Source organism: Oncorhynchus tshawytscha, linkage group LG14 (assembly GCF_018296145.1).
Source record: "Oncorhynchus tshawytscha isolate Ot180627B linkage group LG14, Otsh_v2.0, whole genome shotgun sequence".
NCBI lineage: Eukaryota > Metazoa > Chordata > Actinopteri > Salmoniformes > Salmonidae > Oncorhynchus > Oncorhynchus tshawytscha.
Genome location: NC_056442.1, coordinates 2,967,846 through 2,982,123, shown reverse-complemented (window position 1 = coordinate 2,982,123; position 14,278 = coordinate 2,967,846).

The following is a 14,278-nucleotide window of genomic DNA, read 5'->3' as shown; positions in this document are numbered from 1 at the left end:
CTGATAAAGACTTGGGAAACATTTGATAACAACATTTAGGTAGTTTAGATACAGACCCGTTTGGATAATACATATCACTGATTTGAACGATATTCACTTAATGGGCGCATTCCAAAATAATCTGGGCCAATAGACCACACATGACCCAACAAGACGCTTGGTATGGGCATGAATATTGGACATCAACTCGGGTGTGCATATTGTCAGTTGACAATCTATTAGATTTCAATATATAATATCAATAAAGCCCGAACATAAAGCTTCGGTCAATATTAATTTTCTTAATCGTCGGCTTGACTGACTGATATAGCCAGATATATAACATTATTCAAGCAACATTTGACAGACGAAAGTTAAACAGAAGTATTTTAATGCGAACATTTTTGGATGTCTCTATGTCATGTTAGTGATTTATTTTGTTTTATAGTTGTCCCGCCGTCTGCAGCGGGTCTTCCGCTCTTGTGAAGCCTGGGTAGAGGTGATTGTGAGCAGCTCTGCTGGAATTTGGCTGGGCCTGGTCTTGGAGCGCTGCCCCATGCTGACTCCCCATGCATTGAACTGGTCCCTGTGTTTGTGTGTTTGTGTATGTGTGTGTGTGTGTGTGTGTGTGTGTGTGTGTGTGTGTGTGTGTGTGTGTGTGTGTGTGTGTGTGTGTGTGTGTGTGTGTGTGTGTGTGTGTGGCGTGTGTGTGTGTGTGTGTGTGTGTGTGTGTGTGTGTGTGTGTGTGTGTGTGTGTGTGTGTGTGTGTGTGTGTGTGTGTGTGTGTGTGTGTGTGTGTGTGTGTGTGTGTGTGTGTGTGTGTGTGTATGTGTGTGTGTGTGTGTGGTGCTTGCGGTTGGAAAGTTTCACTCAGTCAACCGTGCTCTCATTGGCTTCACAAAGCAGATTACAGGCCTCAGCGAATTCCTGAAGGCAGCGAGATGCGACGCAGGTGCAAGGGAGACCAGGAACCCCTCATTGGCATAGCGGGGCAACCATTGGGGACAATCCACGGGACCACACAAAAACCCTCACACTCTGTCCGAGCACAGCCGAGAGCTTGAAATGCAATGCATGGAAAGAAATTAAACTGGAGAAAGATGGCTTTGAGTATTCAGGAAAAAAACGTTAGTTACAGTTTAAAATGAACCATTTTTATAGATGTGTCATCTTTTTGGTTTTATTTTGATGTTAGGCTACATCTCTTCCCTCACCTGAACTGACTCATGAAATAATAATTCCGATAATTATATATTTCTCATAGGCAGGTACTAAAGTTCATCACGTTGACAATAGCTGTATACATGTCCTGCAATTTCACGAAGCTATTTGCAAATTCCAAAATCATTATTTTACACAGAACTTGACAATCCATGACTAGGTTCTAGTTTCATTCCAATGGTGTTTTTTGGAAATTGTGAATGTCAATGAACGCACATTACCATTCATAACCTTTAAATGATTTAAATCTCTTTACTTTCCCCCACAAAAGCTCAAACGCAGTCATCCTGTGACGGAAAGCAAAGAGCGCTAGACCTATGCCATCATGACTTTATATTCAATTAGAACAATTTCTAACTATCAATTACCGACGAAAGCCACAAAATCCCCCGGGGACCGGTAATCACCGTGACCGGTCTCAGTCGGTCCTCAGAGCCATTGAACAGTGCGGCAGGGGGACTGGGCATAATTAGGATTCCCTGCGCGTAGCCCTCCCTGGTGGAAGAATGACTGACTGTTGCCTTCTATTTGATTTTACAAGAGGCCTCTTTCTATATGATCAAGCTATTATAGGCCTACCACGATTTCATGGCTAATCTTTCTGAAATGGTCTTTTAAAATGTCGTGTTTGTTGTCGTTGTTGTCTCTCTCTCTTCTGCATTTGAATTACAGCTGCAGTTCAGAAAAGTTCGTTTTATTTCATTACACAATTATCGTGGATGTGATGCATGTAACGCATGTAGAAAAACGCTGCCGCATTAGCCTCTATTGCATTACAAGCCTTTATGGAGTCAGTAACTGTTTGAAATCTGAGGTAAGGGAGAACTTCCCACTCTAACAATCTGAAGTGTCTGGATCAAGTCTAGGAGGGGGCTTCTAGGAGTGTTTGAAAACGCCCCAATGGGACTCCATGGAAGCGGCGGCATGTGTGAGTTTCCCCCCTCTAAATTTCAATGTTCATTCCGCTAAGGGAATCTGCCGAGTCCATCACATGAGCCCTGAGCTCCGAGCCTCAGTCACCCAGCTCAACCCCCGCCATCCTCGGGTGATTAGCGGACAAAAGAGGTTCCCCTGGACCGGTTATGGTAGTCAATCAAGCAGAACGGGCTATGCAAATGTCTAAGAAAGGCGAGAAGATGGCGAACAGTGCTCCCAATTGTTCGGCACATTTCACAGCACCACGCAGCTGCACCTCTGCGGTTGTCCGGGATTTAAGTGTTCCTACTAGGATACCCCCTCCATCCTCCCCAGTCCCCACCCCAGATTGGAAGAAATAATGAAACTAAAGAATGAAAGTATTAAACGTTTGATACAAAAATGTATTTCTATTATAGGACATATTTATCAAAAATAACTACAATCAGGCTGTATAACACGTTAATGTTACTTATTAGTACTTACAAATAAATAAATAATGGACAATGTTCTCTATTGTTGCCTGCGTTTCAATAAACAATATGTTTAGGCCTACATGTAATTTCCCATTCTTCAAGCACGACAACTGCATGTTTCCAGCATGCAGCACAGAAAACAAGGGGAACACTGTGTATAAGACAGTAGTTTTTTTTGGAATTGTTAGTTAGATTACTTGCTCGTTATTACTGCATTGTCGGAACTAGAAGCACAAGCATTTCGCTACACTCGCATTAACATCTGCTAACCATGTGTATGTGACAAATAAAATTTGATTTGATTTGATTTGATTTGACGTTAAGGTAGCCTAATGACCACTTAGGTGCTGTTCTATACAATTGCCACTAAGTAGATACTGTTCTCTCAGTTCGTCACTCCAGGCGTAAATACCCCCTTTACACCAAACTGGGAGACCCACAGCCAGCAGGGAAAGCTCATAGAAGTAATTCTATTTCTGTCGAACCTTACATGGAGCTGTCCAGGTGCTGAAATTCCATATCGGCAGAGATCACTGCAGATGATTGTTTAAAGCCCTTATCTTAAACACCATATAGTGGGTGACTGACGATAACATTATCCAATTCTGATTCTGATGTTAATTCTGTGAACTAAGAGCTTTTGGGTTATTATTTCTTTATTGAAAGGCAAACCTTTGCATCGAAAAGTAAATTGTGATAAGAAATGTATGTATGTATGTCAAATAAAATAATGATACAAAAAGGTGTATGAGTGGAAGATTGAAACATTCAATGTGAAGTTCATTCAAATCAAACCAACTGCTGCTCCAAGTGCCTATAAGCCAGTCCCAGCCAGCATGAGGCTCTCTGAGAAGTTTTCAAAAACTATACCTGACCAAAAAAGTAAAGCATTTATCCCAACGTGAACACAACTTTGACTCACTCAGTAATCACTAATCAGCCGGTCATAGGTGCTAGTGAGATGACTCTTTCTCTTTCCCTCTGCTAGCCTGCTGGAGCTATAGAGCTGGAGCTGGAGCTGGGTAATTTGCAGATAGCAGGTGGGTCAAACTTCACACATTCCCCTCCACGTCTTGGCCTTTTTTCTGCCATTCCCCTGTCGAGCTGCCAAAAAATAAACGGCTGCAAATTAGCGTCAATTATGACGCTGGCTGTGTAATTTAGTGGCGTTTTGACACGGAAAGCCGGCAGATGTGGGGAAGTCAGAGAGAGCTGGTTCCCCTGGGGCCCTTAATTAAATCATACTAATCCACTGACCTGAGGGTTAAGGCACAGGGCAGAACTGCCTTAGTCTGCTGGAGACACTGGGAGAGGACAGGGTGAGAGAATGAGAGGGTGGGGGGAGGTGCTGTACGTTTGTGTGTGTGTGTGTGTGTGTTTGTGTGTGTGTGTGTGTGTTTGTGTGTGTGTGTGTGTGTGTTTGTGTGTTTATGTGTGTGTGTGTTTGTGTGTGTGTGTGTGTTGTGTGTGTGTGTGTGTGTTTGTGTGTGTGTGTGTGTGTGTGTGTGTGTGTTTGTGTGTGTGTGTGTGTGTGTGTGTGTGTGTGTGTGTGTGTGTGTGTGTGTGTTTTTGTGTGTGTGTGTGTGTGTGTGTGTGAGAGAGTATGTAAGTGTATTTGCCTGTGTTTGAGCTTGTACATTGCCTTCAGAAAGTATTCAGACCCCTTGACTTTTTCCACGTTTTGTTACGTTACAGGCTTATTCTAAAATTGATTCAATTGTTTATTTTCCTCATCAATCTACACATAATGACAAAGCATAAACAGGTTTATAGAAATTTTGTCTGATTTATTATTATTTGTTTTTTTTTATACGATTTACATAAGTATTCAGACCCTTTACTCAGTACTTTGTTGAAGCACCTTTGGCAGTGATTACAGAATCAAGTCTTCTTGGGTATGATGCTACAAGCTTGGCACACCTGTATCTGTGGAGTTTCTCCCATTCTTCTCTGCAGATCCTCTCAAGCTCTGTCAGGTTGGTTGGGGAGTGTTGCTGCACAACTATTTTCAGGTCTCTCCAGAGATGTTCGTTCGGGTTCAAGGCCAGGCTCTGGCTGGGCCACTCAAGGACATTCAGAGACTTGTCCCGAAGCAACTTTTACGTTGTCTTGGCTGTGTGCTTTGTCCTATTGGAAGGTGAACCTTTGCCCCAGTCTGAGCGTTCTGGAACAGGTTTTCATCAAGAATCTCACTGTACTTTGCTCCGTTCATCTTCCCCTCGATCCTGACTAGTCTCCCAGTCCCTGCCGCTGAGAAACATACCCACAGCATGATATTTCCACCACCATGCTTCACCTTAAGGATGGTGCCAGGTTTTCTCCAGACGTGACACTTGGCATTCAGGCCAAAGAGTTCAATCTTGGTTTCATCAGACCAGAGAATCTTGTTTCTCATGATCTGAGAGTCTTTAGGTGCCTTTTGGCAAACTCCAAGCGGGCTGTCATGTGCCTTTTACTGAGGAGTGGCTTCCGGCCACTCTACCATAAAGTCCTGATTGGTGGAGTGCAGCAGAGAGGGTTGTCCTTCTGGAAGGTTCTCCCATCTCTACAGAAGAACTCTAGAGCCCTGTCAGAGTGACCACCTCCCTGACCAAGGCCCTTCTCCCGTGATTGCTCAGTTTGGGTGGGCGGCCAGCTCTAGGAAGAGTCTTGGTGGTTCCAAATTTCTTCCATTTAAGAATGATGAAGGCCACTGTGTCCTTGGAGACCTTCAATGCTGCAGAAATGTTTTGGTACCCTTCCCCTGATCTGTGCCTCGACACAAACCTGTCTCAGAGCTCTACAGACAATTCCTTTGATCTCATGGCTTGGTTTTTGCTCTGACATGCACTGTCAACTGTGGGACCTTATATAGACAGGTGTGTGCCTTTCCAAATCATGTCCAATCAATTGAATTTACCACAGGTGGACTCCAATCAAGTTGTAGAAACATCTCAAGGATGATCAATGGAAACAGGATGCACCTGAGCTCAATTTTGAGTCTCATAGCAAAAGGTCTGAATAGTTATGTAAATAAATTATTTACGTTTTTATTTTTAATACATTTTCAAACATTTCTAAAAACCTGTTTTCGCTTTGTCATTATGGGGTATTGTGTACAGATTGCTGAGGAGTTTTTTTATTGAATCCATTTTAGAACAAGGCTGTAACATAACAAAATGTGGAAAATGTCAGGCGGTCTGAATACTTTCCAGAGGCATTGTAAGTGTATTTGTCTGTCTGTGTTAACCTGTGAGTGTATTTGCCTGTGTGTGTGAACCTGTGAGTGTATTTGCCAGTGTGTGTGAACCTGTGAGTGTATTTGCCTGTGTGTGTGAACCTGTGAGTGTATTTGCCTGTGTGTGTGAACCTGTGAGTGTATTTGTCTGTCTGTGTGAACTTGTGAGTGTATTTGTCTGTCTGTGTGAACCTGTGAGTGTATTTGTCTGTCTGTGTGTGAGAACCTGTGAGTATATTTGCCTGTGTGTGTGAACCCTGTGAGTGTATTTTTGCCTGTATGTGTGAACCTGTGAGTGTATTTGCCTGTGTGTCTGAACCTGTGAGTGTATTTGCCTGTGTGTGTGAACCTGTGAGTGTATTTGCCTGTGTGTGAGAACCTGTGCAGTGTATTTGCCTGTGTGTGTGAACCTGTGAGTGTATTTGCCTGTGTGTGAGAACCTGTGAGTATATTTGCCTGTGTGTGTGAACCTGTGAGTGTATTTGCCTGTGTGTGTGAACCTGTGAGTGTATTTGCCTGTGTGTGAGAACCTGTGAGTATATTTGCCTGTGTGTGAGAACCTGTGAGTGTATTTGCCTGTGTGTGAGCCTGTACGTGTTTCTATTAGCCTCTGTGTACCCTTACATATGTTTATGTATGTGCCTATGCGTGTTGGTGTTTGTGTGTTGAGACTGAGGCAATATGCAAATCTCAGGGAGGGGATTTGCCTAACCAGAGAACCATGCTTGTTAGTGATACCCTGGCTAAAGATTTTCACAAACACCCACCTCCTTGATCCACTTTCATAGTTATTATTACACTGTCCGCACAGCGCAGAGGGAATCTTTACTGGCACCGCTACACCATGGATCCATCCGGGATTAAACATGTTGGTGGGAACAGTCAGGAGGTATTTACGTTTTCTCATTATAGCTTTATAATCTGACTCCTCGCTGTATAAACAACACACACATAGGCTTAGTCAGCCCAGGCAGTACCCCAATACTGTTTTACATCCTCTTCCATCTAGCTCATTTCTGACTTGGAGAGGATCCAATGGGATTTTACTATTCATTCTGGATTTCTTCTTGTACGGACATAACTATAGAACAATATATTTTAGCGCAAATCATGGCTAAAAAGGAAATCACAAATGAATGTAATATGTGATGTGTGAGTTTGTACCCACTCCTCTTTTCAGAACTAAACAAACGACTGATCTTGAAATGTTGCTATTATGGAAGATGTGTAATCATGTTGCTGCAGTCAGCAGCTACAGTAACTTTACACTGTTGTGAGTGGGACAATGTTTTAAATGCCCTAAACTCATGTTTTATAAGCCCATATAATAAAAAAGTAAAGGAATCTGTTATAATTGTCTTATTCAGTACAGTTTTTTATCCAAATGCAAACTAATCAATTAAACTGAATAACTAAATTAAATAAATGTATTCATTCTTTGCCTGTATGATATTACATTTGATTGCGTATATTTAATCATTGTGTGATTGTGTGTGTGTGTGTGTGTGTGTGTGTGTGTGTGTGTGTGTGTGTGTGTGTGTGTGTGTGTGTGTGTGTGTGTGTGTGTGTGTGTGTGTGTGTGTGTGTGTGTGTGTGTGTGTGTGTGTGTGTGTGTGTGTGCCCATGTGTGCAGTGTGTGTGTGGGTTTGTTGGGTTTGAACAGCCATCCAGTGTATCAGCATATGCAGAGAATGTACGTACCACAGCAAAAGGCTGTCTGGACCTCTTTAAAGTCATCTCTCATATCATTAGGATCTTTTTGTTTACAAAGCCCTGCTCCACAAGCTTCCAACTTACCTAACTTCACTGTTAAGATTTAGAATGACAAGTTATCAAAGCCGTTCACAGGGTTGGTTTACTCTGGAGACTGTTTTGGTGTCTAGAGAGTTAGGTCAATCAGCCTTTCACTTCCTTGCACTGTATGTTTGGATTCATCTGGATGCTTTGGTGTCGCTAAGGCAATTCAGACAGCTGACAGAGGATTTTATCATGCTGAATGTGTTTGTTTTAAATGACTGTGTTCTTAATGTGTATTTCATGTGTTTATTGTGTATATTTATGTATCTACTGAATAGTTGCCTATTGATGTGTTCCTTTTTGTATTGTGCAGAGCTTATTTGCAAAAGAGACTTTAGGCTCAATATGAGTTCCCAGTTGAAATAAAGGGCAATAAAATACACATTGACACTGGAATTGCCACAATTGATCCACATTCTAGTGAGCAAAACAACACTATAGCCAGCAAGCCAAATCCAAGGTGAGTGTATGGGGAGAGATTCAAAGGGACATACACAACAAGGCTACCCATCCCTGTAGCTGTGGGGAGCTATCACACAACAGCAGAGTGTTTAGAAATGCCTTAAAAACCATTTGAAGATGTATTAGTGGTTCCTCCATTGCTGCCAATGGAAGCCCAATGAGAAGTACATGGGTGTTTTTTTAGCATCTCCAAATTCCCAGCGTTGCTAAGGTGCTTTGGGGAAAGGATTAGACAGTGCTGGCAGAGGGGAGCAAGCCTTGCTGATTTCCTACCAGCAAGAGGAGACAAAGAAGGAAGGAGAGAGAGGAGGAGGAGAATACGTGAGGGGGAATGAAGGGAGCAGGAAGAACAGGTTGTATAAACATGAGTGGAGAAGAGAGAACAGAGCGACTAAACAGTAATTAACACAGAGGAAAGGAAGGTTTCACCGTCTCACCACCAATGGTGTGAGACCTGTCACCGTGGTCGTGCACGCACACACGCACGCGGGCACACACACACACAAGCTCTTTTTACCTCTTCAGGCACTCTTACTCAAGACAATCGCACAACTTATTCCCTTGCAGTGACATCACAATAAGGTAAGATCATGTAAACTGTTACAGAGGTGTCATCACAATAAGGTAAGATCATGTAAACTGTTACAGAGGTGACATCACAATAAGGTAAGGTCATGTAAACTGTTAGAGGTGTCATCACAATAAGGTAAGGTCATGTAAACTGTTACAGAGGTGACATCACAATAAGGTAAGGTCATGTAAACTGTTACAGAGGTGACATCACAATAAGGTAAGGTCATGTAAACTGTTACAGAGGTGACATCACAATAAGGTAAGATCATGTAAACTGTTGCAGAGGTGACATCACAATAAGGTAAGATCATGTAAACTGTTACAGAGATGACATCACAATAAGGTAAGGTCATGTAAACTGTTGCAGAGGTGACATCACAATAAGGTAAGGTCATGTAAACTGTTAGAGGTGTCATCACAATAAGGTAAGGTCATGTAAACTGTTACAGAGGTGACATCACAATAAGGTAAGGTCATGTAAACTGTTACAGAGGTGACATCACAATAAGGTAAGGTCATGTAAACTGTTAGAGGTGTCATCACAATAAGGTAAGGTCATGTAAACTGTTACAGAGGTGACATCACAATAAGGTAAGGTCATGTAAACTGTTAGAGGTGTCATCACAATAAGGTAAGGTCATGTAAACTGTTGCAGAGGTGACATCACAATAAGGTAAGGTCATGTAAACTGTTAGAGGTGACATCACAATAAGGTAAGGTCATGTAAACTGTTACAGAGGTGTCATCACAATAAGGTAAGGTCATGTAAACTGTTACAGAGGTGACATTACAATAAGGTAAGATCATGTAAACTGTTAGAGGTGTCATCACAATAAGGTAAGGTCATGTAAACTGTTAGAGGTGACATCACAATAAGGTAAGGTCATGTAAACTGTTACAGAGATGACATCACAATAAGGTAAGGTCATGTAAACTGTTACAGAGGTGACATCACAATAAGGTAAGGTCATGTAAACTGTTACAGAGGTGTCATCACAATAAGGTAAGGTCATGTAAACTGTTGCAGAGGTGTCATCACAATAAGGTAAGATCATGTAAACTGTTGCAGAGGTGACATCACAATAAGGTAAGGTCATGTAAACTGTTGCAGAGGTGTCATCACAATAAGGTAAGATCATGTAAACTGTTGCAGAGGTGACATCACAATAAGGTAAGGTCATGTAAACTGTTACAGAGGTGTCATCACAATAAGGTAAGGTCATGTAAACTGTTAGAGGTGTCATCACAATAAGGTAAGGTCATGCAAACTGATACAGAGGTGACATCACAATAACGTAAGATCATGTAAACTGTTAGAGGTGTCATCACAATAAGGTAAGGTCATGTAAACTGTTAGAGGTGTCATTACAATAAGGTAAGATCATGTAAACTGTTAGAGGTGTCATCACAATAAGGTAAGGTCATGTAAACTGTTAGAGATGACATCACAATAAGGTAAGGTCATGTAAACTGTTACAGAGGTGACATCACAATAAGGTAAGATCATGTAAACTGTTAGAGGTGTCATCACAATAAGGTAAGGTCATGTAAACTGTTAGAGGTGTCATCACAATAAGGTAAGGTCATGTAAACTGTTAGAGGTGTCATCACAATAAGGTAAGGTCATGTAAACTGTTACAGAGGTGACATCACAATAAGGTAAGATCATGTAAACTGTTAGAGGTGTCATCACAATAAGGTAAGGTCATGTAAACTGTTAGAGGTGTCATCACAATAAGGTAAGGTCATGTAAACTGTTACAGAGGTGACATCACAATAAGGTAAGATCATGTAAACTGTTAGAGGTGTCATCACAATAAGGTAAGGTCATGTAAACTGTTACAGAGATGACATCACAATAAGGTAAGATCATGTAAACTGTTACAGAGGTGTCATCACAATAAGGTAAGGTCATGTAAACTGTTACAGAGGTGACATTACAATAAGGTAAGATCATGTAAACTGTTACAGAGGTGACATCACAATAAGGTAAGGTCATGTAAACTGTTACAGAGGTGTCATCACAATAAGGTAAGGTCATGTAAACTGTTACAGAGGTGTCATCACAATAAGGTAAGGTCATGTAAACTGTTACAGAGGTGTCATCACAATAAGGTAAGGTCATGTAAACTGTTACAGAGGTGACATTACAATAAGGTAAGGTCATGTAAACTGTTACAGAGGTGACATCACAATAAGGTAAGGTCATGTAAACTGTTACAGAGGTGACATCACAATAAGGTAAGGTCATGTAAACTGTTACAGAGGTGACATCACAATAAGGTAAGGTCATGTAAACTGTTACAGAGGTGACATCACAATAAGGTAAGATCATGTAAACTGTTACAGAGGTGACATCACAATAAGGTAAGATCATGTAAACTGTTGCAGAGGTGACATTACAATAAGGTAAGGTCATGTAAACTGTTGCAGAGGTGACATCACAATAAGGTAAGGTCATGTAAACTGTTACAGAGGTGACATCACAATAAGTTAAGGTCATGTAAACTGTTACAGAGATGACATCACAATAAGGTAAGGTCATGTAAACTGTTACAGAGATGACATCACAATAAGGTAAGGTCATGTAAACTGTTAGAGGTGACATCACAATAAGTTAAGGTCATGTAAACTGTTACAGAGGTGACATCACAATAAGGTAAGGTCATGCAAACTGTTACAGAGGTGACATCACAATAAGGTAAGGTCATGTAAACTGTTACAGAAATGACATCACAATAAGGTCTATGTAAGGTCAAACTGTTCTACTCATCTATTTCATCATTCATCCGTTTTCTCAACAGGTTAACAGACAGCACAAGTCAGAGAGCTTGTCCAGGGCCAAGGGGGTCAGACCAAGCCGGCAGGCCTCTTTGATAGGTGGAGCCCTCTCTCTCTGCAGCGTCCTATTACAGCAGGGAAGGAACTGGATATGGCCCTGTTTGTAAAACTTGACACAATGAACTTGACAGACAGACAGATTTCTCCTCTCTCCCCGTCCGTTTAGGGTTACTGTGATCTCATTATGGGGCTTGAAAGGGGACAGGTAATGCTAGCTGGGGTGGCATGGCGTGGCTCTAGCAGTGCCCCGGCCCCAAGACTTTATTCTCCAACCCAAGCCTTGATTACCTGAACCGCCCAGGCTCCATTTCAACCACTTATCTCAGCCAGAAATAATCATCTGATCAGCCACTGCCAGGGCCACAGGGGGCCACAGAGAGAGACAGGCTGCAGGGGCATCAGGTCATTTTCCAGCAGGTTAAATACTAGCCAGCCTCAGAACCATACTGCGTGGTGATAGACAACTCATCTATACATGTATGGACAATGGCAATAACAGAGTTGTTTTAAGAATATACAGGATGAATACATAGTCTACATGCAACACCCGACCTGTTTTGGATCAAAATATTACCTTGTAATGATGTGGCAGAGCATTTACACTAACTACTGCATCCTGTATGTCGTCCTTACTGGTACCATATAAATATCATTCAAATTCTGTGACTGGCACCCTTACTGAACGATAACTGTGCTTTCTTGAATAGATTTGTTATTCACTTCCCAGCCGCTGTAAGTGGTGTGTGTTCTGTAACGTTCAATTGGCCAGGATACGAAAATATCGAACAAAAACGCTACACGGAAACCACCATAACAGACATTGAAAAAAGCATATTGCATGAAAGGAAGTAAGGAAGGAGGCTTCGGGAGGGAGCATTTGAGTGTATTTTTGACCTCCCTGAGGAAAGTGGCTGAAACTCCAACCTCTCGATCGCTACAGTCCTATTCTCCTGTACCAATTTAGCAGGGCCCCCTGCGTCCCTGCCTAGCCTCTAACACAGAGCCAGGGACAATAGGCCCCCACTGTGCTGGTCTGCCTGGCTCTCAGCTGCCAGGAGAAGTGCATGCTGGAGCCACAGGGACGCATTATGGACATATTATTCTGCCCCACAGTCTACCAGGGCCTGGCCCAGTGGCCCCTCATGGCCTCCAACGGCCCTCCAGCCACACTAAGTGCAGAGAAGGGAATTAAGTGACATTTTCTCCAAAGTTGTGACCTTTGTTTTTGCATTGACTCGAGCGACATTAAAAACACACAGACACACATACATTTACAAGTACACACACTCTCTTCCACGCATACACACACAATCTGCAAGTATACTAGAACACGGAGAACAAATGAAATATCTGAAGTGCTTATGTCTCTCTCTGTACAGACACACACACACACACACACACACACACACACACACACACACACACACACACACACACACACACACACACACACACACACACACACACACACACACACACACACACAGCTCCAGCACATGTTGAGCAGATGAATAATAAGGGGTGTATCTGCAGCGTGCTGCACAGAGAGATGGAGTTCATGAACACGGCTTAGTTACTCTCTGTCTGTCTGTGTTTCGTGCACCAATGAGATCCCAACTCCTTCCACCCAGCACCGCTTTGCTTCCACTGCTGCAGCCCAGATTCTGTGCCTCTCCCTGGGCTTGGCTCCCGTCCATCTGGGGGATACTGGAAGCTGTCAGGCTGTGAAACAACTTCCACAGGAGCCTTCCTTCCTTCACTGGGGGAGACAATGTTCCTCTTAGTGTGGGATACAGTCACTTCCGTTACAGTTCAACAACCAACACATTCTGGATATGTGGAGGTGGGGGGAGTCAGATCTGAGCATACCCAGAGTTTGTGAAAATTGGTAGAATATTCTCTGAGTTGTTTCATCTACTTTTATCGTAGAGCTTAGAATGGTTGTATAGAGAACATCCAGAACATTCTGGAAACTATAGCAAAGTGGCCTGATGAAGAAGAGTGATTTGTAGTGATAGTCTGTTAGACAACGCTTTGACACCGTCAGAATGTCACCTTGAAAGTCTGTTGTGAGAGAGCCAGTCTGTGTGGTAGGATTCAGACCTTCAAAGGGCGTCTATTACCTCTGTCCATCTGGCTACTACTTGGCCAGGGTACACAGCTGTGTCCAGGGAATCCTCATCGGCTCCAGGTGGATTCAAAGGATCAAATAAATAACATATATGGTATTCTTTCATTTCACCCCAATGTCTCTTTCCCTAAGATTGCCTTCCGATCAATCTGTCCCTCACAGACAGCCAGCCAGACAGACAGAAGACTCACAGACAAGTCAGCCAAGACAAGACCAGACCTGATTCACACAGACTCGCTCTTTACAGCCATAAAAAACTCCTCCAAACTAGAGAGCAGCTCATGTACTCTTCATCGCAGGCTAAACGAGCATCATAATCATAGGGACCGTCTTCTCTTCTCTCCGCAATTGATAGATCAGCAATCAGCCCCTGAACAGTCGGCTCCCCTCTGGCTCCGGATCATTTTGTACCTTTTAACCTCGGAGCAGAGCAGCCCCGGCTTTTAGTTTGACAGGCAGTAAGAGCCAGGAGAGTCTGTGTAATGGGATGCTCACAGCAGGATGGATCAGCCTGAGTCGGCCTGACTGTAGCAGGGGAACAGGGGAGAGGAGAGAGGACAGGAGAGAGAGGTAGGAGAGAGGGACAGAGGGCCCTGGCTGCATAATGTCATCTGACTGCAGGAGAATATGGATCAGAGGGAAGATGATAGAGTGGATAGGTCGAGA